General features: G+C 40.1%; 1 protein-coding gene across 1 annotated transcript in view; it reads left to right on the plus strand.

Moving 5' to 3' along the window:
- The window catches only part of Vav3 (vav guanine nucleotide exchange factor 3), a 335,771-nt gene that overhangs the window by 45,364 nt on the left and 265,944 nt on the right, over positions 1-24,463 (plus strand). The gene's annotated exons all lie outside the window — the stretch shown is intronic.

Below are 24,463 nucleotides of genomic sequence, written 5' to 3' on the forward strand. Positions count from 1 at the left end.
GTTCCCCAAAGAATCGGGCATGACCCACAGGCTAAAAACCACTGGCTAAGAGAAAACAAAGAGTGTGTAGCATTGAACATGATTGGCTTGCTGGTTTCTGAAGGGTAGTCAGAAAGCTGCTGTCACCCAGTGGAAGCCTGTGGTTGCCTTCCCTAGCTTCTGGGAGGGGACTTTATGATTTATGTTTCTGTAAGTATTTTAATAACTGATGGCCCAGAGGAGTAACTAGCTTTGTCTTGTCTTCATTCCCAGGTGTGGAAAAGTTCAGATTGAGTGTTGGCGGTCTTTAGAATTAGAGAGGTCTGCCTAGAAATTCCGGTGATATCTCTTACTAGCCGAGTGACCTCAGGTGTTCTACTGACTCTTATCACCATCACAGTTCCTTCCTCACCCGCAAAGATGAGGGTGGATGTGCTAGTATCATGGAATCATGAGGCTTAGAGGAGGAGTCAAACATGTGCTTATGGTATTGCCTGAACTTAGTTGTTCAGTGCGTGCTGTTAATAATAACCATAATAATTCTGGGCTGTAGTGTTAGATTGAACTTCAGTGATGCTTTTTCTTTCTTAGTTTTATTCTTCAAACAATACTTAATTGCTTCGGGATGAGGTACGTGGAAATATCAGTTTTGTATCTGTGTATATCAACTATCCCTATTTTGCTGAGATGTGCCAGGAAGGTCTTTCCTATGTAAATACCACCAGAGTAGTGTAGTGAATATTTTATGGGGTATGTGTGACATTGGTGGTTGTAAACATTTTAAACCACCTTTTCTGATTCCCTTTCTATCAGTGATAACCTGACTCCTACTATTGTGTTCCATCGTCTGTCTTTTTCCTTTCAACATGGAAAGCAGGAAACCAAGATTTGAAATGCCGTTAGAAAAGCATGCATAATTTATATTTACCAAAGACCTAGAGAGAGATTAGAGAGAATATAAGAGAGAATAAATAAAGATGAGCTAAAATTTAACTCTTGAACGACCCCATCCCTAAACTAGCTCTCATGTCACACCTGCAGTTTGTGTTATTTTTAAAGGTCAGAAAATACAAACAAGAAGAAAGGTAATCTGCAGTCTTACCCTCTAGAGAGATCATAGTCTTTCTTGATACCTAAAATTAGGAAGACATAGTAGAGAATGGTATGGGGAAAATGCTTGCCATTATTATGACTATTTCAGGGAATCAGAAGGCTGGGACCACAGGTGCTTCCTTCTGGGATGCCACCTCCGCAATAAAGGGACGAGCTCGGGAACTTTAGCCAGAAACAGTGTGTGTGTGAACAGTGGCCTTACGTCTTTCTCCACTTTCTTGGTTATTTTTGTTGGGGGAAAATATGACTCCTCTCCAGTCTTACTTCATGGGCTATGTCTTTACATTCAAGAACCTAACACTTAAGTTTGCAGGAATATGGGCCTTATCAATTGCTTCAGTATAAGAAACGTATTTCTAAATCTTGAGATATGTGTATGCGTGTATGTATGTTTGTAGTGTGCGTGTGGTTTGTGCTATATTTTTGAGCGGCACTTCAGAATTCTCTGTGGGTTTAATGACCACTCAATACTGGGTCACTTAGATTGTTTCTGCGTTTCACTCACACACCAGTGGTTGTTGGAAAACCATGGCTAAATCTTGTGTGTGAACTTACTTTTTCTCCTCAGGTAAAACTGCACAAAGTATAGCCCCTCCTGCAGAGGGCATGGTGCGGGACCTTTTTTGACCTAAATTTTTTTTCTTCCCAGGTACGTTTTTGCTTCCCACCATTTCTTTGCATGGGGAACTGACTACCGGAAAGCTAGAATGGTGTGTTTGATCCGCTAGAGCAGTCTTATGTCAGGCATCCTGCATATCAGATACTTACATTATGATTCATAACACTAGCAAAATTACAGATATGAAGGAGCAGTGAAATGATTTTGTGCTTGAGGGTCGCCACAACATGCTGAGTTAAAGGGTCACAGCGTTGGGGGGCTGAGAACCACCGCTAGACCCTCTTGTACTTGGAATCTTTGCTGCATCATAGGAGATACTTGAGCCATCGTGCTTGCTTCTACTTCAAGTCATTTTGTTATCAAGTTATGTATGGTTTTCTACAAAATTTTGATCTTAAAATTATTTTGCTATTAGCAAGTCATTTGATCTGAAGTTATGGCGACTGGATATATGGTGGATCCTTTTAGATTAAAAAGAATCTAACCAAAATTAAACTTTTGCAAATGCTGATTTGAGTGAGCAGTTACATCTTGTGACGTTTGTGGCATCTAAGTAAAAACTGTTAACTTCCTAGAATTTTTTGTTTGTTTGTTTTTGTGATACTACATTTAAAAACATTTTGGGGGGGGGCCTTTGATATTTTCATTATTCTGAGATATTTTGTTCCTGGGACCTAATAGGCCATACTCTGAGTACTTTGGGGACAGAGTTAGGAAGCCTGACATGGTAGTTCATAGAAAAATGAAATAAGGGACTGCCAGTGTGTTAAAAATGCTGTAACTATAATGTGGTGGTCTGCTTAAGACAGCAGGAAGATTAAAACTGCACATAGAATCAGACTGCAGTTTTGAACTTCAGCATCATTCCTAAAGCTAGATGGTCTTGGGACAGTTGCTAAATTCTCCAAGGTTCAGTTCCTTTCTCTGTTAAATGGATAGAATACTTCCCTTCCTCAGGAAGTTACAGTGAATACCTACCTGGGCAATTCACACAAGGCCCATGGTAAGCTACCATCAGATGCTAAATAGTTTTGTATAGATCTTTGAAAATATTTTTATTTATTCATTATATTTAATAAAAATATCCTGTGTACTACTGGTGATTGCACACAGGGCCTTGATCACGCTAAGTAAGCATTCTACCTCTGTTCTACATCCCCCCAAAAGATGGGATTGTTATTCATTCTGGTACTTGCTGAATTGAGTTAGGGATGTTCTCTGTCTTATACCCCAATTACAAGGAACCTGTCTGGGATGACTAAAGGCTCTTGTTCTTGAGTGGTCAGAGCGACTGTGGGATCCTTTCTTGTAGGTATGATAATGGTACTTTTTACGTGAGAATTGCGCTTAAAGTGTAAATTCATAAAGGTGTTTCATAGGTACTAATTATGACACGTAAGTACCCAGTATTTTCTAGTTGTGGATTCCTTTGGTTCCTTGAGAACTACATTGACATTTTGTCTCATTCCTTCAGTTAAACGATACATCCCTGAACTCCTTTGTGTGGTGAGGGTGTGTTGAGACCAACATGGTCGGTTATTTTATGATTTAAGTGCTAGGAACAAACTGGGTGTTTAAGTTGCAGAAGGAAGACACTTTGGAGAAGGAAAGAAATCATGTAATATGATCTTTAAGAATATTAAAACTTAATTGCCATGCGGAAATTAATAGTTCTTCATCCTTGAACGGAAATATTATTTTCTTAACTTTAGCAAAATCCGTTTTATCTTGAAGTCAGGAAACTTCACAATTGATGACTACACTTGTTGTTAGACATAATCACAGGTCTTTCAGTCAGCATATTTTCTAAATAGTGTTAATCAGAAAATACACACCAGTTTCGGGTACACCTTCCTGAAGGTGAGGGCAGTGCTGATAGCCTGCTTTAGTGTTGCGCCACATACTTCTTCAGGGGACAAAGCCTCTATGTCCCAGTGTGGTGTTCTGATAGATGTCCTATTTTGCAACTAGTAACCAACCCCTCAAGTATGTCTGGCATATTTTGTGAAAGTGGCCTCCTGTAAGATGTTTGTAATTTAAAAAATGGTTTTCATTTTGGTTATAAGAATCTCTGCCACAATAGCTACTAAAGCTTTCCTTAAGAATGTAATGTGCAGTTCCACAGACATTAGTTTGTACCACATATTTGGGCCTACCTGCCTTCCCATCACTCCCCCCCTTTTGTGCTCTCTCCTTTTCCTCCTTCATTTCCTTTTTAGCTTACTCTCCGCCTTTCTTTCCTTTTGTAATCATTAAGAAACAGACAGGCCATCTCAGTTGTGGAGTTTGCTTTGGTGTGTGTTCTAGCCATAAGGAGGCAGACCCCAGAAAGGTGTCACCCCTAGGTAGTGGTCCCGTGTTGTATAAGAAAGCAGGCTGAGCAAGGAAGGCATGGGGGAAAAAGCCATTAAATACCATTCCTCCATGGCCTCTGCTTCAGTTCCTGCCTTTCAGTTCCTGCTTTGAGTTCTTACCCTAACTTCCCTCAGTGATGTGTAAACCAAATAAACCCTTTTCTCTTCAAGTTGGTTTTAGTTATGATTTTTTAACATTGAATTTTTTTTTATTATTTATACAACATTCTGCCTTCATGTGTGCCTGTGCATTGGAAGAGGGCATCATATTTCACTGTAGATTGTTATGAGCCACCATGTGGTGCTGGGAATTGAACTCAGGACCTCTGGAAGAGCAGCCAGTGCTCTTAACCTCTGAGCCATCTCTCCAGCCCTAGTTATGATGTTTATGAAAGCAATAAAAACCAACCTAAAAGAGCGTGTTTTCCCTCAATTTTTAAGCAACTGAAAACACAGTATCTTGAGCGACGGTAAGGTGCCTTTTGTAGAGGCAATGTTTACTCAGTGCATATTTGGTGACCTTGAATGAAGAGAAGTCCACAAACACTTACTTAGTCTGTGTTTATTGTTTACAGGAAAGAGGAAGGGCATGCATAGAGAATTCTAGAACAGGGCCTGGCTAAAGTTTATATGGGACAGAGGCACTAGCAGAGATAGTAAGGAAAGCAGAGGAAAATAGGTCAGTCATCTCCAATAAGAACTATTTCTTATTTTGAAGTGTCAGGGGTTGGAATATTTGCACAGACTTTAGTGGTTTAGCATCCCCAAACCCAGAAGTCCTAATCAAAAAAGTTTGCTTAAGTGCTTTGAGTGTTGCAGCATTTCAGATTTTGGATTAGGGATGTATTTCTAGAATCACTTGAGATAGCTGGTAAAGGGTCATGTTGGATATGACTAGGAGCAGGGGTCAATAGTGATGCCAAGGCCATCGAGGAGGACAGTGAGGCAAACTGCGTTCTATGTACACAGGCACTGGCTCTGGGTACAGAGGGGCTTAGTTTTCCCATGCTTATTTTGTGATGACTAGGAATGCTAAGATAGCATTTTTTTTTCCTGCTAGGCAGGAGTTCTTCTTTTTAAAAAGGATTGATTTATTTTTATATGTACATAAGTGCTCTTTTTATGTCTATGTATGCCTGCATGCCAGAAGAAGGCATCAGATCCCAGTATAGATGGTTGTGAGTCACCATGTGGTTGCTGGGAAGTGAACTCAGGACCTCTGGAAGAGCAGACAGTGCTCTTAACCATTGAGCCATCTCTCCAGCCCGCTGAAGGAGTTCTTGAACAAACTTAAAGGGATTTCTTATATCCACATTAGCTGAAGTCATGAGGTGTTGTCTTGGATCCTGTAGTATCTTGGGAGTATTATTTGCCTTTCCACCTTGAGTGACTGGTATTGTCTTTTATCTGATGTTAGAGAGATTGACCACCTGTCTGTCCTCTATAGCTGAAAGCCAGGCCTGTGTGTGCTTTTGCCTTCAGAGCCCTCACTGTTACCTGTATTCCATTCTGCTTCCATCCTTGGATGACACAATGAGGAGTGGCTAGAGAATTTGGGGGAAAGAATACAGTCCTGGCAGATACCCACTTCCTGAGCATTTCTTATTTCAAAAACAATTCGGTCCACTTTGGTTAAACTTGTGACACCTGCAGACATTTCCTGCTGTCCCAGTTCTCTTTTGAGATACAGCATTTCTTCTGAAAAAAATCAAAGCTGTGTTCAACTGCCCAGAATTTTTCTTTATCCCCAAATATCCTCATGTTCTTCTTTTTCTCTCAATAACATATCACCATGTCTTGATTTTGATGTTTTTTTTCCCCCTTCCTATGTATCACCCATCTTGGGGAGAAGGATGGAGGCCCACCTCAAGCTCTGCAAGAGCAGTTAGAACTGTTTCACACTGACAAATGATATCATTTAGCTCTGCTTTTTCATTCTCTGCCCAGCCATGTCAGCCACTGAGATCCTTCGTATAGTAACATTGGTATCCATGGCTAGGAAATTCATAAATTATGTATTTGGTTTGGCAAGCATAGTTATGAATATACATAAGCAAATTGTCTTCTCACAGTTATGCCAGTGAAATATATTTTTGAATTTTTACATTTTACTGGCTTCTGATCACTCTCCTTGCATGCATACATGTAGTCCCTGGATGTATGACTACAGCATGAGATGTACAGCTTCATGAGCGGTGGTATACAAGGCATAATTTCATATTTCTTGTGACCCATTGAGCTTAATAATGGCTGCTTGCATGATCATGGCCACACCACTGAAGAAAACAACTCTCTCTTTCCCAGCCACCATTAACTGCTGTTGGATGCCCAGGGAGGGGTGGGGGACCTCATGACCTGTCACCCACCGTGATGGAGGTTGACAGGTAACAATATCTTATGCAGCTATGTTTGTTCATGAATACAATGGCCATGGTATGCACACAGGACAGCATTTCACAGCTTTTTTTTTTTCCCCATCCTGAAGTTTTTGTTTAATAATTCAAGGCTTCTGGGACATATGTTTTCTTGAAAGTTTAAACATATAAGACCACAGAGTGTTCTAAAATGCATCGAATGCAAGAGAAAATAATAATCACAATCTGCTTACAGTTTAAAATTATAAAGGAGTTTCAGCCAGAAGTCTCTCATGTTGGATTATTTAGCATTGATTCTATATGTGGCGATAGAGGATAGAAAAGAAGGGATTTACACAAAATAAAAAGGTTATTCATCCCAAGTGTGAAACAAACATCACAAAATTGCTTATAAAAGCAATTACCACACTAGACAAATGACACAGGATGAAAGATGAGTAAAGTTTATGTAAGAATGAGAAAAACATATATGGAGACAATTATATCTCCATGTATTACATGAATAACATAAAATGCCCTTTAGTCATATTGGGGGTGTCACAAAAGAGTGGCTCAAACTTTTATTTGACATCTGGACTAGCCTCCTGTTCCCTAGGGGTTCTTAAACTTTACTGGTTTACAGAACATTTATGTCTCTGACTTATCTCTTTTATTTAACCCCTAATCAGTCTTGGAACAGTATTACCCTTATTCTCTTTTCTGCATCAAGTGTTCTGTAGTTACTCATACAAAACAGCAGTTCATAATTTCCAACTTTACAAAAATATGTCCCTCAAAGGCATGCACTGAGCTTATACTGGAACTGTGTGGTAATTCCAGCTGCCAGTCAGTGTCTGACAGATATTGGAAATTCCTGCAATGCCTTCAGAAATACAAAATAGCCTGCACTGGTCTCATAACATTGTTTTGAAGCTCCGGAGTGTAATGGTGCCTAGTTTCAGAATCATAGATCAAAGATCATAACTAGTAGGTTATGGGGAGGGGCAGGAGCAGAATTACTTGCCTACTATTAAATTCTAGTCTATGGTGCCTGGGACACAGCAGGTGCTCAGCCTATTCTAATGATTTTTCTTTGGTCATTTTGCCTGCTTTTCCAGTCATATTTTCCTAGGTTTGTTTGGCCTGTTACACATTTATAGTCTAATAAACTTTACTTCTTGTCAGCCCTTGATTTTATTTGTAAGTGGGTGACACAGTTATTAACTGAGTCTCTGGCACAAGGCAGAACCTTTTGAAAGCCTTATTTACATAAAACAGTAGGGCAAGACAAGCACTCATTAAAAATGTAAGCGAAGAAAGAGCTCATGGGTTCTGTTTTCCTGGGAGCTTAATTACACAACAACATTGCCAGGAATAGTTCTGTGTAAGATGGGAGTTTGGGTCAGGTATCAGAGACTGCCAAGTCACTATTATGAAGTTGTAACTCGATGCCGGAGCCGTACCTACTTCATGCCATGATGTCATGCCACACCGTGATGAAGAGAGCCAGTTCAGAAGGCCATTTGTAGGAAATGGAGGGAAATGCAGCATCAACCACTGTTTTTACTCTAGCATTGTTCTGCTTGCAGTTTTGAGACAAGGAGATTATATTCATCAGCCTGCTGTCATAGGTTAACCTTGACAGAAGATCCAGTCCACTGGATGTGGAACAAAGTACAGTGTGTCCTACTCACAGGTTAGGCTTTATAGGGTATAACATTCCATTTTGAATTCAGGAGAGAAATTTTCCCGCCTCTTTGTCTGTTACACGTTGGAGAACTTGTAGGTAGAACACTGACATCTCTCAGCCATTGTTGCAGGCATTCTAGAAGAATTCACAGACAGCATCCCCTTTGTATGCTGTGACAGGTGTGTACTGTAGTTTCCCTTGAAACTGTGCTGTATTAGGTTTTAACTCCCCAGAACTTGTTAATTTCCGGTGAGTTACCTAAACGCCATAGCTTGTCTACCATGCAACAAAGGGATCTTTATTCATGTGCAATTATTTCAAGTTATGAAAACATCTCTATGAATGTTGCTTTGCAGTGCTTCTAGCATAGAATTGAGCTTCTAGAAAAGCAGAGGAAGTGGAAGTGATTTTAGTTACAAATGCTGGCTGATCACAACAAGTATTCCATAATAGTCTTTACTGTTGCTTATTTAGAGAGAGCATACAATCAAAAGACCTAAGGAGATTCCTGACAAGGTCAAATTTCAGAAAACTGAGATCAGACCAGCCATGATGCAGACAAAAGGCAGCCTGTGTTAATTGTCCACCTGCTCTGGGAAAACACAAAGCAGCCACGTAAGACTTTTGATCTCCTTTCCAAAATGGATTATACCAGTCATTAGCTTGGCTTCAGGCAAGTTACTTCACCTCTCCAACTGTCTATACCTCACCTAGGACATGGGAATGATGCCTGTTTCATAGGATCCCAGGAGGGTAATGAAGAAACACTACAAAGAACCTTATTCAACCCTCAGTACATCATATTGCTTTAGGAAGGGCCACAATTGAACTCTTTCTCCGTCATTCAGATGTGGCTGCCTGCTTTGTGAACTTTACCTGTGCTTTGGTAACTGTGAGTACACACTATAATGGCAGTTTTCAAAATGTATTGGGATAATTCGCCATCTCCCTTCTGTGCTGTAAAGATGAAATATTTTTCAAGTACTTAAAACATTTTAAAATTGAATTCCTACTTTTACCATATACAAATAGGGGTAGGGCCATCCACTGGACCATGATCTGCCTATGAGTGACCACATTCCTAAATAAAACTAACTCTCCCTTCCCCAACAGTCATCAACTGTCAGCCATCAACTTCTTAGCTAGAGATGGGGACTTGTGAGCCACACCCCGTGCTGGAATGTTGACTGGCTTCATCTTGTTGTGCAGGTCTTGTATAAGCAGCCATCGCACTGTGAGTTCCTGATACACAGATTGTGTCATGTTCAAAAGATAGCATTTCACCCAGGTCATTCCTGACCTCCAGCTCTTTTATATTCATATACATTACACATTTTCTTCCATTAACATTTTACTTACTCATTTTATGAAATGGGTGTTTACAGTGGATATTTAAAATACTAACCAACTTTGAATGCTGGAGAACATCTGGATCTTTGAACCCAAAAAATATAACCTGCAGAGTGCTTTCCTGTTGCCTCTTGGGAACCCCAAAGCCTGGAGGCTTTACATTGTGTGAGTCACCTTTATGTTAATAATGTGAATATATACTAAGCGACTGTGACTGATGCAAAGCCCCTTCTCTACACGGCTGGTGCACAGGCCAGGCCATGCTCCATTGGGTTACTGGCCACTGTAGAAACTCACTGTTCCTTCATGGAGTTGATGGCAGATACCTTTTTCATGTTATTGCTTTTTTTCAGCTAATGGTTTCTGGGAGCTCTGTGGGACACTTGGACAATGGAGAGGAGAGAGGGGTTGGATCAATACCAAGTTGATACCACCTATTGTGTGAAAGCAAACATAGCTATCCAATGGATTAGAAAGCAAAACTGACATATCACAAAGAAATTCAGATGCTGCCTCTAATCCCAGCACTTGGGAGAATCAAGAGGTCAAGGATACAAGGATAATTGGGCATAGTAAGTTTGAGGCCAGTCAGGGCTACATGAAACCCTGTCTAAAAAAAAAAAAAAAAAAAAAGGATCAGACAAGATAGAAATTTTAGATGTTTTGTAGACAGGACAACTTCAGATAGCTAGGACACAAGGATGTATCTTTTTTTCCTCTCTCTCTCTCTTTTTTTAGGAGTGCTTCTGGGAAGGGATTAAGAATGTATATGTATGTATATGTATGGTATTATTAATGTTTATCATATTTTTTGGTTATATATTGATAAATCTAAACAAAGCAGACAGAAACTTCAGATGCCTTTCATTTACTGTTTCTTAGCTTACAGGCAATGCTGTAGTATTTGACGTGTGCCACTACAAAAATTCAGGAATTATTAAGAAAGTATCCATTACCTTAAATTATACAGAGTCACCCCATCGGATTATCCATGTGTCCACCTCTGTCTTTTTTTAGAGGAGTGTCTGCCAAGACTTGGGAATTACTTTGGGTTTTTCAAGCTCCTAATCATGAAGCCTCATGTGTTAAGAGATGTGTGCTGCTTAAGATTTTAGGGTATTGAGGTTTCTCAGAGCTAGTCTGTAACTTTCTGCAGTCAGGGAGAAATGACTGTGGAGGAGGCCAACTGACCCAGTAATCAGGTGCTGTCTTAAATGTCCTTTCCCTCCATCTACCTCTCCTTCTTTAAGAGGAGAAAACTGAATTTTTGTTTGTTTCCAAATTTGCTCTATGTGGTAAGACTACCACTGGCTAAGCATTTCACTCAGAGCAGTCCCTGCCTGAAAACTCACTTTAATTAGCATTTAATTGCTGCTAGGCATTTGGGCAGTGATAACTCTACGTGCCTGAAATGTTATGTTCTATTTTTAGAAGTTTATGGGAAACATTTTGGGCATTTGTAAGTGTATTAAAGGGAGGACACTGGCAGCTATGACGGTGTGGCAGCCCCTGTCAGCACATTGTGTGTGCCTGGCTGGCTTATGGGAATTACTTAGCTTTGCCTCTGTGAGACATCCTTTATGGAACTAGTGTGTTCATTGAATATCATGGCGTGTTATTTTGATATGGCATTTATTTCATATAGGAGTTCTTATTATTCTGTGATCTTGTGGGGGTATTAATTAACCTGTAGTAACTTAATTAGGAAAAAGATAGGCCAACGTAAGAATGTTATTATATTTGGTGCTTAATTGTTTAAAAGTAGTTTTCTACAACTGCTCAGAATGTACAGGCTCTGAAAAAGCAAATCAAACACTTTCCCTGTGCAATTTGTTTTTCTTTTGGATACTCTTAGGACCAATATTTTCCTAGACACAAAAATCAAACTTGTAGCTAGTATGTAAGGAAAGAGAAGTCATTAATAAAAAAAATCATTTAAAATGTCATTGTAGCCTCTTGCTTGCAAGTAAGTCATAAAGTAAAACTGCGGTGCTAAAAATGAACCCATTTGTTCAGTGAAAGAATAACAGAGGACACATATCATGTGACTTATCTGTCTGTCTGTCTGTCCACCTATCTTTGAAGAGTGACACTTAAGGTTAAATAATGTGACCAAAATTCTTGCTGTCTGTCTCAATATCTAAGTTTTATTTTTGCACTTCCTGATTTTAGTTGGGGTTTTCTGGTTTCATCTACAACCATCTAGATCAGGAGTTCTCAACCTGTGGGTCATGACCCTTTTGGGGGACCTTCTCACATGGGTTGCCTAAGACCGTCAGGAAGAAGATACTTACATTGTGATTCGTAACAGTACCAACATGAAAGTCATGGAGTAGCAACGATACAATTTTGTGGCTGGAGGTCACCACAGCACACGTGGTTGTGGTAGAGGGTTGCCGCCTGAGGAAGGTTGAGAGCCGCTGATCTAGACGATCCTTGGTGGTACTGATGGGCATCGCTTAGTTCAGCGCTAAACACAGACTGGAATGCCCAAGGGAAAGGAGCCAGCTGAGAGGCCACTAATGCCGACATTTAAAATGGCTCAAAACAGAAGAAATCCAGGCTCAGAAAAGGTTGTCTTGTTTGCAGACTGAAGCCCCAAGCCCATGGAGCATGTGACACAAGAAAACTTGTACTTGACTGGCAAAGATCAGGACAGAGATTCCTTTGTCTTTTTTTTTTTTTTTTGACTCATTCTCCTGCTTATCAGCTCTTCATAGTGAAGTCTAATATAAGAGAAAAAAACACATAAACAGTGAGTTGTAAAATCAGTAAAGCATATCCTACTGTGTAGATAGACAGACGTATGATTGATTCGTAAACAGATCAATGTATAAATACTATCACAAATCTATTAAATAAAAATGGATTTACTCACACATTGTAAGTAGCTTACAAGAAGGTTAAGTATAGAGTCAGTATAGTGACTTGGATAAGTTGTCATGCAGAGCCAAGGAAGAAATCCTGCACATCATTTACTAGCATAGAGATGGTAAAATCTGGAGCATAAACCAGAAGGAAAGCTCTGTGTCAGGAAATAAAATTAAAAGTAGGCAATACAAGGAAATGGGTATTTTACCCCAAGTTAATTCCCACAGTTGGTTTCCTTCAGTAACCTGTCTTTGAGTCAAAATTTCCAAGCGAGCTTCATTTTAATCAGTTAAATGCCCTTTATCTCTGGCAAACACTTTATCTTCTATGCTCTCCAGACGTACTCTGTAATCGCCTTTTGGATCTGCAGACACTCGACTTCGCCACTTTTCTACCAAGTTGAAGGTGCTTTTTGGGTCGAACAACTTCCTGAGTCAAGTGCTGCTTCTATAGCATGATAGGCCTCCTCAGTCCTACAAGGCCGGTGTGGTTTAGAGAACTTAAGAGATAATTTTAAAATCCTAGTGTCCTCTGAAATGAACTGTGTGATTTTCTTCCCTGGCCTATTTGCAGCGCATATCCCTGTTTCTGAGGGAAGATGGATGTCACTGTTAACCATGCCTGGCTCTTATTGAAGCTCTTTTACCCTGCTGCAGTATTTAATGTAAGAAATGCTCCCTGGACAAGGAGTTAGGGAGCATTCTCCATTCTCTCCCTCTCTCTGGAATATTCCTCATCCTTCACAATACTTGGCGTGGGGAGCCTCCTTATCCACTTCATGCTGGCCACGGTTCTCTCAGATGCTGCATTATTTTAATCATATTCCTGTGATAATATTCACTCCGTTGTGCAGGGGGAGAATTGAGTTTTCAGCCATTGCTGTTTGCCCATCATCACTCGCTTGCTGGTGAGAAGAATAAGAGAGCAAACAAAGGTGTGGATACTAATCCTGACTCCGCTGTCGAGACGTGTGGCACTTCTACCATGGAAACAGTTTGGGAACTTGCTAAAAACAGACAAAAACGGAACTGTTACATAATCCAGCTGCCATACCTTTTAATAATCACCAAAGTAACTTAAGTCAGCATATTCCCTGCATATCTATGTATATCGATGTCCTATTCATAAGAGCCAAATTACGAAATTAGCATAGGTTTCTATCAACAGAAGAGTAGACAAAGGACACATGGACTACTCTTCAGTCACAAAAACGAATAAAATAGCATTTTAAGAAAAAACAGATGGAAAACGTTCAGGTGAGAGTATTACATGTCTTTAACCTAGATGTAGAATCTTAAAAATCCAAAAGTAGATGTTGTATTATAAGAAGAGCGCTAGGAGTTCAGTGAGGAGGAAGAGAGTAGAGGGTAAGAGAAAGGAGCAGAGATGGTATGTGTAGTCAAATTATATCTATGCATTTATGTGTATGTATATATACATATGTGTATATGTTTACACACATATATGTCCACATACCTATGCATAGAATAGTCATACAAAGCATAGAAATATATCTCTGTATGATTTATATGTTAGTAATTATAACAATAATAAAGGTGTGGCTGTGAGAGGGTAATTTAGTTGATAGATTCACAATGGTCTCTGAGGTCAGGCAGATTTGCATTAATATCACCCCACTTACTGGCTAGGTTTACTTGGAAGGTCTTTTTTTTTTTAACCTATTTTTAAAACTTTACCATTCTTTTGTTCATGTTTTATTTTCTATTTTAATTTTTTTAAAATAGTTTTTTTTTTTCTTTACAGTATATTCTGGTTACATTTTCCTCTTCCCCAAATACTCCTGGACATCTCTCATTACCGAGTGAGGCCTCCAGTACAAGGAATGGGTTATATCTAATTCCATTGTTGGCCAAAGTGGCCCCATGGGGAACCCCCCCAAAAAAAAACCCCAATCCAGGCTAATGGCAAAGCCACTGGGGAGATCTTGTTGTGGTTCTAAGTCCTCGACTGAGAAATGTCAATAATGTCTTTGACTTATGTAAAATTTCATGCTAAATTTGGAGGAGTGTAGCTACAGAGACGGTATGAGAGGTTAGAAATGAGAGCAGATATGGGGTGACATTTAGCACAGAAAAACAATGACAGATAACAAATGAGTAATTTTGTTCTAGAGTTAATCTTCAAGAACCTCAGCCAACTCTGAATGTCTTATTTTAGAATGTAACAATAATAAAGAAAACAGGCCATCCAATTGAGAGGGGGCATGGGAGGGCTTTAAGGAAAAAAAGAAAAGGAGGGAGGCGATATAATTATATTTAAATTAAAAATGTATTAAATAAAAAAAGAAAGAAAGAAAGCAGGCTCTCCCAAGTGTCCTGTGGGGGAAGGTGATTTGCTTGCTCTAACTGAGGATTTTTGCCAAGGGTTCTGCTGACCTGAATTGCAGTGTAATATGCTGTTGTTTTACTGTCGTCTGAAGTTGAACTCAGGTAGGGAAATGCTTCATTCTATAATGCTACGTTTCACTTTTAATTGTACCTCGGAAGCTTTGGTTTACAGTGATGATAATCCCACAGTGTCAGGTTAACAGCACTGTCCCCCGTCTTATTTAACAATGCTGTAAGATTATAACGCAGCCATTACTCTTGAGGAAACACATTTTCTTCATATGCAGAAATTCATAAAGATTTTTGACATTAAGAATATTTTTTAAAATCATCTTCGAACCTTTTTTTTTTTTAGGCAGAACCAGAGTCGCAGACTGGTTGGGTAGAGCCCAGATAATCTGTTTTGTAAAGCTGGTAATTTTTTTTTCTAGTTTAATGATTTATCATCTGTACTTTATTGTTATGAAAAAATGAGCGAGCAGAAATTAAGCAGGCTTGTCAGAAAAGTTTATCGGGGTCCCAGATAAAGAGATCAACCCCCACAGGATCATCAACCAAGTATCTGAGTGTGGTGGCCGTGGTGTGTGGGCTTGAGGCATCTTAGGACTCAGTGCAAAAGTGGGACTCCCGTGCTCACGATTCTTGTGATTAGACACCAAGAGTTCTGAACTGAAAATAATATGACATGTGCTTAGCAATAGATTTCTCTTAAAATTTGTAATATTCAAATTTTGGAACTTGGAGCATTCATCCTAAAGCTAGAAGGATTAAAACGTCAAAGCATAGACCTTTTTAATATAAGAAAATCAATCAAAAACCAGAATTAACAGTTACTTTTTTATGTGTCGTGGTCATTCAGGATATAAATTAATTCTGTCCTAAGCAACATTTAACATAGCATTTACATGCTGCTGATATAATGTATTAAAATCACACTGTATTTTACAACTACTCTCAGTGCAATGTTAGTGTACGCAAAGAAATATAAATTTCAGTTCCTGGTGAACGCATTGAGATCATAGCCGACTTTCCAGAGCCTACTGAATTATGTTTCCCTAATTGTAGGCTTCCTAACCAGAGTAAGAGCAAATCTCAAAACACTTTAATTTGTATTTCCACAAGGTTGAAATTCAGAATGTTCAGAATGTTTTTAATTGTATAGAGTCTCCTTGTAGATTACTGGTCTATTCCCTTGGCAACTGGAGCCTTGTTCAGAAAGTCCTTCCCTGAGTCTATCGCCTGAAGTGCATTTCCTACTCTGTCTTCTAGGAGCTTCAGCATTTCAGGTCTAACATTGAGATAGTCTAATCCATTGGGAGATGAGAGTGAATCTGTGAGGCATGAGTGGGGGAGTTGGGGGAGCAAATACGATCAAGGTACATTGTATGGAATTATTAAAAAAAAACACTTTATTTAGACGACAACAAACACACCAACAGAAAACACAAAATACAGTAACATGTGCTTCCACTATATGTGAAAGGCAGATTTGTAAGGCTTATCTTTAAAAATGACAGACTATGGAGAAGAGTTATTCTTCATGGTGAATGCTGTATTTTAGGGAGGGACTACCCCAGCCTCCATTCTTCTGAGGTGACGCAAAGAAGGTGACTCTATTACTGTTCCATGACAGACTTGTTTTCTTGTGTGGCCTACTATTCTGAGGAGCTCCTGCCTTGGATGGGCAGTCAGTTTCTAACCTAGGTGTGTGTGTGTGTGTGTGTGTGTGTGTGTGTGTGTGTATTTGTGTGTGTGTGTGTATTTGTGTGTACCCTGTGTATGTGCAGGTGCACACAGAAACCAGAAGAGGGCATCAGATTTCCGGAGGTAGAGTTAGCAGTAGTTGAGCCTCCTAGTTAGGGTGTGGGAGCCAAATCTTGTCTTCTGGAAGAGCAACAGGTGCTCTTAACCTCTGAGCCATCTCTTTCACCCCTCCAAAATGTTTTGAAGTAACTTAATAAAAAAAATGATATAGTGCTATATTGACATATAGATACAAGGCTATGATGACAGTGTAATGTAAAATTTCACTCTAAATTTCCTGACGGCCAAAGGATGGTTTGTCATTAATTTGTTTTTGTTTGTTTCTTTCTTTGTTTTTTTTTTTTTTTTTTTTCCGTAAAAAAGCTGCTTCAATATCTATTCTGACATTTATTTAACTCCAGGTGCCATTGGAAGGGCTCCTGGGGTGCATAGGTACATACATTCTCTGCTCTCAAAGTGTTTACTGTTTTTTGGGACCATAGTTGGGCAAATGGATATAGCAATCCAGCATGCCTGTTTCCAGAACAGGTGTGAACCAGGTGCTGCAGAGCAAAGAAGATGGTATATAATCTGCATGTCAGCCCTGCACTTAGGAGCTTAATCATTCCAGTGGAACTACACTTCCCATGTATGTACACTGCCATTAAATAAACATAAAACAGACAAACTTTGATGGACCAAGGGGATGGCCCAGTGGGCAGAGCCCTTGACGCACAAACATAAAAACCCGAGTTTGCATCCCTAGCACCCATGTGAAGCCAGACACTGTAGCGAGTATGTGTGATCTCAGTCCTCCAGGGGCCAGATACCTGATGTGCATACAGTGAGCAGCAAGAGAATGTGTTGCAAAAGGTGGAAAGCAAAGAGTAGCGCCTAAGGCTTCCTCTGACCTCCACGCGCGTTGACAACACATGCGTGGTGTGGTATGTATGGGCCTTGCCCTCAAAGGTTAAGCACAAACGAACAACAGCAGCAAAACTAAGCAGCGACTTTGTGACATTAAATGGTGTTTGTTACTACATTCTGAGTAAGTGATTTAAAAATATTAGAAATAACTTGAGGTCTGGGACTGGGAGGAGAATCGTTCTAGTGTTTCGAGTCCCGGGCTAGCACTGAGGAGGCTCTTTTCCCTCTGTCTGCCTTCTTCCTCACTCTCCTTGAGGATATGTGTCCTATTAAGGACCAGATGAAGTACTTCGGAGATAAACCATGCTGTCAAGCTGAGTTTTCTTCACAGAACAGTGCCCATGAAACCCTATTGCTACCTGCTGACCCACAAGGAAAATGCACAGATGCTGTCCTCAGGCAGATGAAGACCTGTTTACTTTTTCTTTTTAATTTCTAGGGGGTATATGATTTCCCCCATTTAATGAAAGGTAGGGGGCAGGGAGATGGGTCAGCGGGTAAAGGTGCTTGCCCTCCAGCCTGACAACTTGAGTTTAGTCCGTGGCACCCACAGAGAAGGAGAGAACCATCTCTGGTAGGCTGTCCTTTCCTGAAGAAAGCCGGTTCTCTTTACCCCAGCAGCCTTCGGCCACCAAATCTCCCCAGCCAGGGGTGTGTGATCTACTGCCCCCATCTGTGCTGGAGTTTTTGACTGAGAGCCACCAACTTTGCACTAGCTCCTTGATGAGGTCCAGACTGCTTTAGCCTGATGTGTCATTTTAGGATTTCATAGGATTTGCTGGTGCTTTACTTTATTTTTGGAAGGTTACACACCGTTGTTGAGTGTGCTTTTTTTTTTTTTTTTTTTTTTTTTGCCATTTCTCTCACTCTACTCTGAATAAGTAATCTATCCATGTCTTTGTTCAGGGGGCATGGAGATTAAAGGGGCAGGTGAATGTAAGGTGGCTTTTGCTATTAGAATGCATCGCTCATCCCTGGGCCCTCCTGAGAGGGAGGTCAGACTCACTAACTATGGGGCCTTTCCAGATATGAAGAGTAGAATTAACTGGCGCTGCCTGTCAGTGCCTTTCGTACATCTCACACCATACTTGCTGTTACCATTTCAGTGAAGGCCAGGGCTGGCTGTTTAGTGACTAGAGATATGGGCACATATCTTTTACTCTGACCTTTACCTTTTCCATGTCACCTAGAGTTCCTTCCTTTCCTGCTTCCACCCTTCTAGTCTCAATAACCGTCGTCTCTTGTTAGATTAACACAGTGTGGTTCCAATTGTTTTGTGTGGGCTATCTATCTCAAATCATGATAAAAAGAAAGCGATTTTTTTTTCTTCGTGCTCTGCAACATGGAGTCAGTATAACTTAGTTATGGAGGAGGGTATTGAAGTCAGAAGGTCTGGATTTGAATCTAGACTTCATTACTTTGGCAAATTTGAATAAAGCTCTCAGCCTCTGTAGATAGAAAAGAAAAACAGATTTTTCCTGAGTGTGAGGACTAAATAGTATCAGTATTTTTTCGTGGAACCTGGAAGAGAACAGTTGGCCAACACACTTAAACTGTAATGCAGTTCAGCTCTTCCACCTAACACTATCTGACCTCAGCACTTCTAGGGCAAAGCCGAGATCTATTTGGCGTGCTGCGGAGCTGCAAGCTCTCCACCTCAGGCCTCTCTTGCTGCTCCCTTCCGGGTCTGTGTCCAGTGTTAACTAACTACTTCCTCTGCCCACAATGGACCGTGCCTATCTCTTCTTCTTGCACACACCCCAACTCAGGCTTTTTTCTTCCATCCAAATTGCAGCCATTTCTCTGTTAGTGACTTTTACCCCTCAGGTTGCATGGTGTACCAGGTATTTCAGAAGGTTATTTTCATACTCTAGGACCCTCAAAGAATTTTTGCACATTTGCATAGGAGTTGCCGCCCTATTGTGCAATTCCAGATTTCTTTTCTGTGCTCTGAAGACTGCAATGAGGTATAGAGGAGAGAGTCTGGGTTCTGATTACTTTTTGGACCCGGGTTTTGGTGCTTTCAATTAACTTTTTAAATATACTAATAAATTAGAATCCACTTGTAGATCTTCAGAAATGTCTAGCACACAATAGAATAGGTATATCATTAATGTTTAAAAAATGAACAGATGGCTATTTGAATTCCATCTGTCCTTATGAACTATTCATCTTGTGTAGATACATATAAATTAAGAAAAACCATTTCTTTAGTTTTAATTCCTAAATATTTAAATTCTAAGACAACCTAAAGTGATCTCATGTAAATATGTGAGATGGTCTAATAGTTAGATAACCTTTAGTCAAAAGTAAGAGCTTGCTATGAAATAGTAAGATGGGCCTGTTTTGTGCTGTGAGTTATCGCTCTGAAGGCATCATTTTAAGCTATTGCAATGATACAGAAGACCAGGAAACTCCTTTGAATTCCGAAGAATAAGTAGGCAGGAAGAAAACTTGTGCTGGCTGATGTTGTGTGAGCCACAATGTTTCTAGCAATAGGTTTTCTTCGTTGAAAAGACTTGAGATGCATGTTGGCCTCCTAGGTGCTCTAAGAAGAGTATAGAATTATGCAAAGGTCACCTTAGAGGCCTCATGGGCCAGTACTGTTTAAATGAGCTATCTCTATAGAAAGTGCTGGGTCACTTGCATCTAAGGTCGAGGTGTCGGTTCACAGACTGTTGTTGGCTGTAATCTAGGAGTTGCTGTATGCTCTTGTGTTTTCTAAATACCATTTACAAATGAAAGCAGGCTTCCCTGGAGAAGCGGTCGATTTCAGAACCAGATCACAAAAAATGTGAAGTGGACAGCTTAGGAAAGAGAGGTCACAGAATGAAACAGAGGTGTGTCAAAAGGGCTCAGGGATGAAAGAGAAGGTTCTTCCAGGTACAAATCTAGGATCATATGAAAACCAGTTCTTAAACAAAAGAAAAAATTACCAGAAAGATAGAAACATTTTTTTTTTAAATAAAAGAGTATCAGTTAATAAATGAGGAAGGAAGACATATCTGGAAAAAAATCATTATTTTACAGTGTTAAGTGGAGTAACTGATGGCAAGGATGTTTGGTGATGTCCATTGTGAGAAATGGTTTGGAAATAAGACAGACACAGGACAACACACTTTCACATTCAGACTACATAGGACTATAAAAACAAGGTACAGAGAGGTGGGGCCGTGGCTAGCAACCACCCTAAGCAAATGATGGACCTTAGAACTAGCTGAGTGATGTAAAAGCTCAACACTCTGTGCCTTCCAAGGTGATGAAGTGTGAAGTTTACAGTAGGAGTTATTTCTGCCAATTAGACTTCAACAGTGTAGATGCTGAAAGAACAGGTTAGCAATTCTTATGGGGAATTATCAGACAAATGAATAATGTGGGATGTCTTCTAAGACTCAGCCTGGACCCTTGAGAAAACTCAATAGGAAAGAATAAATCTTAAAATGTATTACATCCGCTGTGAGACTGCCTCTTCTAGAAATGACCGCATAAGCAAGACAAGAACAATGGCAATATCGATAGACATGCTAATGTGGAGAGTGGAGAAAGCCTGCGAGAGAGAGAGAGAGAGAGAGAGAGAGAGAGAGAGAGAGAGAGTGAGTTAGCCTTTCCCTGACATGAGCCTGCTCCTTGGTTACCCAATACAAAGTGGTCAGATTTGAAAACATGTACACACAAAAACAAAAATTGACATAGCAGGTTGTATTTATATACTAGTGCATGTAAAAATGATATAAAAGACAAAGATGCTATCAATTTGAGTGAGGTGACATGGGAGGGGCTTGAGGGAAGGAAGGGAAACGGGGAAAGTGATATAATTGTATTTTAATTAAAAATGTTTCAAAATAAAATACAAAGAAAAGGTGGCCAGATGCAGTAAGAACCACTGGAGTAGATCTTAGCTTGGGCGAGAATAGTATAAAAAGAGAAGGATGCTGGAATGGCAGAAATTTGAATAACCAATGTTTGTAACTTGTTAATTCTTTTTAACACCAAGTTTGAAAACAAGATGAAAACTGGGTTTTTGATGTGTGCTGGTGTTATTGATATGTAGGAAAACATTCTAAAGTCTAAGAGATGCATAATGAATAATTTAGCACTGAAGAAAAATGTCTGCACCCTCCTTTGAAACAGCACAGACATATTATATATATATATCTATATTATATATATACATATACATATATATATAATAAAGGGCATGTGTGCAAAAGCATACACGACACTGCTGTGATTGTGGTAGAGGTCAGAGTGTACAGTGCATTAGTGTTAGATTTCTTCAATAAACTGGCAACCATGAATAGAACTGAAGCAGGGAGGCCAGTGGGCTCAGCTGTGTTTGGGACCTCCATAATGATGTCACAGTCCACCTCATCTGTCCCTCAACTCTGTTCCTGTTTGTGCACACAGCAGAGCACCTGGGAGTGTAGAGTGGAGAGCATAGCGCTTTCAGCCAAAGTTTGAAGCACCATGAAAATCTCCCGGGAATATTACTAAAAAAGCGTAGAGCAGAGCCTTTTAGCTTTTCCAGTGTCTATGATATGGCAGGCATTCAAAAATGGCTGCTAAAAACAGGTATCAAAGAGGATAATCATGCTAGCGGCTTGCCCAGAAAAGCAACAGCACACGAGTGAGTTTGTTCAGACCCAGCAAACACTTGTTGAGCTTAATAGGACTGAACTTGTGAAGGTTAAGTAAGGTTAATACTGGCTCCAGCAAACGCAAAGCCTGTTTTACAGGCTTCATGACTGTTTTTCAACTGTTTTGACCTCGAGTGATGGGTCTTGCTTTTCTGACTTCATGATCAAAGCCCTTTGGTGGAAACCTGCTGCAGTTTTTCCTACACATGGGGAAAATGTGGGTTTCATGAGACATCTTCAGGGGGTGGTGTTTGCAACCCTGCTTTGTTCCTTGCTGAGCTATGAGTCTCTCCTCACTTAATTATGTAAAAAAAAAAAAATACTGCAAGAGAGCAATTGCATAATCCCCCAGAGAGTAATTATTGCTAGTCTTGGCGGAATGCAAGGCTTTTAATCTGTAAATAAGTGATTCTGTGTGGAGGAGCGACATGCAGATTGGTGCTGTGTTGTAAAGGTCTCATGAATCTTTAAAGTGACAGTAGTTGTTGCATGCACTGATTGGCTGCTGTTTGCATTTCGAAGGGCTTATGATGCTTCCCTTATGGTTTTTAACCCTTTCTGAAATATTTAAGCCTCCAAGAATGATTCCTGTAAAGGGTAAAACTCATCTAAGTTAAACAAGATGACCTTTCTCCAAATTTATAAATACATGAGACCAAAACAAGAGGCAATATTGACAGTCAGTGCTTTGGAAACAAATAAAAACAAAGAAGCAATAATTCCCTAATATGTTACTCACTCATTGGAGAATAAGTTTTTGTTGTTGTTTCATTTGGTTGTTGTCTGGTTTTGAGATGGTCTCATGTAGCCCAGACTAACCCTGAGCTCACTGTACAGCTGAGAATGACCCTGAATTCCTAATACCCCTTCTATTTCCCATGTGACTTGGGATTACAGGCCAAACCGACCATCAGGAAATATGTTTATGAAATTATTTTGGTGTATTTGACATATAGTAAACTATATTTATTTAAAGTTTTATGTACATAAGTACATAAAAATTTAAAATGCTTGTGATGGCAGCTCATATTTCCAAAAGATTTAATTTACCAAACTATGTGAGATTGGTCACTTCTGCCTGTAATATCAATGATCACTTGTGAAACTGAGGCAGAGGGATTACTTTGAGATCACGGCCAGTCTGGGCTACATTTCTAGTTCCAAGTTAGCCTGGGTGACAGTGTAAGAAATTTTCAAAAACCAACAAAGAAACCAAGAATTAATTTGCTTCTGAGATATGTGTGTAGGTATATGTGTCTTTTAGATATTAAGAGTGAACCCCAACATTTGGGTTTTGACTTGTCAATTGCATCTTCCCGCCTACCTCCTGTTCCAGTTGCCTGGGTGAGCTGGGCATGCTCCCGTCCAAGGTCAGCCTCCTCTCCATTTCACATAGGATCCCCTCCCCTTTGCTCAAGGGCTTCAGTGTATAACAATGCCTCTTTCTGGATAACTTTCTGCTCTCTGTCAAGTGTTTGTTTCTCTTTACAGTTTCAACAGCCTCTTTTGCTGGCTTCGCTTTCTCTCTTTCTAGTGTAGCTAGATCTACTCCAGTTTTTTTTTTTTTTAAATTAAAAATAAAATGTTTTTTGCCTTCATCCCTGGCCCCAGAGAACCTACTATTGTCAAGGAGTCTATAACACTCACTGCTGGGTTCCCTAGGCTGTGCTGATCTCCATCTTACTGATCACCTGGACATCTGACATAGTTTGTCCCCTCATCTGCTTTACTTGGTTCTCCTGAATACCCTCCTTTCTCAGTGGCCACGCTTTTTCAGACTCCTTTGTGATTTCCTTTTCCTGATCTCCTAAGACTTCCTGGTCCAAGCCACAGCCAATGTCACAGTTAATTCTCCTTATACCCGAAAGAAGTCGTTCTCAATCTGTGGGTTGTGACCACCAGAAAACACAGATATTTACATTATGATTCATAACAGTAACAAAATTACAATTTATGAAGTAGCAACGAAAACAGTTTTGTGGTTGGGGTCACCACAACATGAGGAACTGCACTAAAGGGTTAGGAAGCATCAAGAAGTCTGAGAACCACTGCTCCAAAGACTCCAAGACTTAGGTCTGAATTCCATGCCTCGCTGTAGACTTACACAGCCGATCACTGCCGGACAATCGTTGCCGCCTCATATGTAACACAGTGGGAGTGTAATTCCTTGTTTGTGCGTGGTCAGCTGTCCCCTGGACTTACCGCAGTAGCTTCCTGTTTCCCCACCTTGTGCTTATCCCAAAGTCCTTCAAGCTGCATGCAACACAGCAGCTCCTGAAGACCCCTAGACGACATTAAACTTCGTCTCACCTTGGCCCCAAGCACCTGGCATTTTCCATATCAGAATAAAGGCTATCCAATAGGCCCTTCCTTGTCTGACCCCTTCCTTGCCAGATTACCTTTGCTTTTCTCCCCAGCACACTCCCCGTTCTAGTGTCTCTTCCAGACACTGCTACCTCAGACTGCCCATGTCTCTGT

This window comes from Psammomys obesus, unplaced genomic scaffold, assembly GCF_907164565.1.
Source record: "Psammomys obesus unplaced genomic scaffold, mPsaObe1.curated_primary_1811, whole genome shotgun sequence".
Taxonomy (NCBI): domain Eukaryota; kingdom Metazoa; phylum Chordata; class Mammalia; order Rodentia; family Muridae; genus Psammomys; species Psammomys obesus.